The sequence below is a fragment of the Ictalurus furcatus genome, chromosome 10 (assembly GCF_023375685.1).
Source record: "Ictalurus furcatus strain D&B chromosome 10, Billie_1.0, whole genome shotgun sequence".
NCBI lineage: Eukaryota > Metazoa > Chordata > Actinopteri > Siluriformes > Ictaluridae > Ictalurus > Ictalurus furcatus.
Window position 1 is genome coordinate 15,652,978 of NC_071264.1, and position 3,500 is coordinate 15,656,477.

Below are 3,500 nucleotides of genomic sequence, written 5' to 3' on the forward strand. Positions count from 1 at the left end.
TCCAAATGATTTGAAATACATCTTTCCGCTGTAAGGAAAATCATCTACAAGTGGTGCAGATTTCAAACGACCAATTTGTCCAGGACTGGCCGTCTCTGCAAATTCAGCCCAAGAGCAGACCGTCTGATCTAAAAAGAAGTCTCCAAGAACCCCAAAATTTCATCACAGGACCTGCTAGTAAGTCTTGCAACTGTTAAAAGGTGTCAAAGTGCATGCTTCTACAATCAGAAAGAGATTGCACAGATTTGACCTGCATGGGAGGCGTACCAGGAAAAAGCCATTGCAAGACTACAGTGACACTGAGCATATAGGCAACAACCAGGTCTTTTGGAATAATGTGCTCTGGAGAGACATGTTTGGTGCCGACTAAAGACAACTTTTCAAGGAAGCAACTCATACCATCTATGAAGCACGGTGGTGGAAACGTTATGGTTTAGGGTTGTTCTGCTGCATCAAGGACTGGACAGTTTGCATTCACTGATTCAACTATGAATTCTGCATCATATGAGAGAGTGTTTAAAGATAATGTGCTGCCATCTGCCAAAAGTTGAACTATAAAGTGGACCTTTCAACAGGATAATGATTCTAAACACACTAGCAAATCCACCATGGAATGGCTCAAAAAGAAGAAATGGAGGGTTATGGAATGGCTTAGTCAAAGATTTGAATCCCATTGAAATGTTGTGGGTGGATTTGAAACGGGCAATACGTGCAAGAAAACCCTCAAACATCTTGCAATTGAAAGAATATTGCATGGAAGAGTGCTCAGAAATTCCAGCAAGCCTGGTCTATTGATATTTCTAAGCTAATTTTCCTTTTGGCTTTGTTCAAGTATATCAACTTTATTAATAGGCACTGTTTCAAATGTGATCAAATGTTTGCTTGTTCAAATATCTCAAAAAAGCCAACAATTTCCATGTTTACTTATTTTTTCACATGACTGTATATCCATTTATAATTACATTTAATGCTGTGGAATGTCTGTGAAACAAGTCAGTTCCTGTTATCAATTATTTTATAACAGCTTTAAACTGTTGCTCCCTCACCAGCCTCTTTTTTTTTCTCTCACTGGAAGTTAATAAGACAAAAAAATGCAGCGTGTCATGAACGAATTAATGATGTTATTAGTTGATGAATAAATGAAACTACAATGTCCCTTGTAGTGGATGGGTGGATAGAGTTTTATCCCACTTTGTAAAAAAATGAAAATCAGAGTGTATTGATTAATTAATGAAGGCTGAGTGTAAGACTTTTCAGTCCCTCTTTACAAATATTTTGTGGTTTCCCTCAACAAATTATTCAAGCCTCACACTGCTTCTGCATTAATATCTTTTCTGAAAATGTGAAGATGAAAGCAAATAGTGGTTGTAATGTAAACCTTGATATAAGGTTGTTCACATACATTTCCACTCTACACTACACTATTTTAAATCCGTCCACACCTGGGGACGTCATCGTCTTGCCACTCATCTATACCTTCTATATGGTCCAAAAGTGGCAACAGGTCTGGCATGTGCATGCTCTCGGGGGTTATGGAGTGAAAACCTGTAAAAACAGACAGAAAAATCTATACCTAGGGATAATACCTAATACCTGGTTAGACAGTTGCACTGGTCTCCAAAATTATTTATACCCTTTATAAAAATGTGCAAAAATGTATATGTATAAAATGAATAACACATGCCAAATGATATGTGGAGGTCAAATATCAAAGGGACAGTGAATAGTTTTATTTACCGTGTATTTATCATACCGTGTGTTTCTTTATACTCTTTGGTTTGTGCATCACTCTTTCTCAGACAATAGGTTTTAAGCCTTTTTGACAGAAAATAAAAAATTATAATTATAAGATACCAGATAAATATTTTCCCCTACTGTTTGAGTGGATTTTTCATTTTACACCACCATTTTTGCTAATTTTATAAAGGGTGCCAATAATCTGAATGGCAAAGAACTTAAAAAAAAAAAAAAGAAAAGAAAAAAAAAAGGGGGGGGGGGGTAATTGTATAACTACAAATAATCGTATAACTACAAATACAATTTGTAATACAGACTATCTCTGAAATGTTCCCAAAAATATAGTTTTATAATTAATTACATAATCACTTAACGACCACTTACTAATCATGTGATCACTTAATGAAATTGTTTGAAACAAATAAATGAATGATTAAGCATGTATTTCAATACAAGTTTTCTGAATAAGATTTCAAGACTTCAGTTATGAGTTGTAAAACTGAAGAAGCACACAAGTTCTCTTAAAGGTACACTGTTGTGCAGTTTTCTAAGACTAATCAATTCTTGAAGAACTTATTACAGTTCTTCTGGCTCTGCAGGTAAAATTACAAGCAGCGTCAATGATGTTTTTGTCCGAAGCATGGCTTATTACATAATATGGTCCATTACCTATGAAATTTTCTGTGTAATGTTCAGTTTTTCACAAAAAATAATGCTTTAAAATTAATGCAAACACATTATTGCAAAAGATATAAAATACAGTAAGTACCCAAGACAAATAGGTGTCATCTGATTTGGAGTACTGGAAGGCACTTTCTCTGTTTTCCCCACTGATCATATAAATTTTGGCACTTCCTCTTTTCAAAGCCTAGAAGGTGCACAACTACAAGAAATGTCCACATACAATGATTTCCCAGTCCTGCACCTGTAGTCTCCCAAATATCTCTCATTGTTTGTTTTATTCATTTAAAATATTCATGTTTGGTTTTCTTCATGAAAGGTGCCAAAATGTACAGAGTTGCTTGTAATTAAAATCTATATCCATTGGATCCACCATGACCCTGTCCAGGATAAAGTGGCTAGATCAGGGGTGTCCAATTTTATCTGGAAAGGGAAGCTGTGGGTGCAAGTTTTCATTCCAACCAAGCAGAAGCCAAGATCAACTGATTAAACAGGTGGAGTCTGGTGTGGCTCCTGCTCGATTGGAATGAAAACCTCTGGGCTAGATGAATGAATGAATTATTGAATAATAATAATAATAATAATAATATAAGGGTTAAATGATAAAAGTTGTCTGGTGACTTACTGACCAAACTTTATTCATCTTTCATCACAGTCTGTTAACCATAGTGCTGTACGATGTGCTTTAAACAAACAAAAATATGACACCAGTTACTGCTCTCAGCTGCAACGTATTTACATTTACATACAACATATACATATACATACATTACATATACATACAAATCACACACACACACACACACACACACACACAAAATATGCACTCAACAATCCCCAAGTTCTGTGGAATAAAGGTATGATTTGAAATTTGATTTAAAAAATGGAAACAGCATGGTTGAGGTCTACTGGTAGACTGCTGACACATAAATTACACCTTTCTGTAAAGTTTTTTTAAATGAATAATCCAAACCAAGCACCTTACACATACACAACTCCCTGGAACGATTATTTTTCGTCATATTTTTATATATCTCTATGTTGTTTAATCTACTGTCGATTGGGAAAAGTCGTATTTGTAT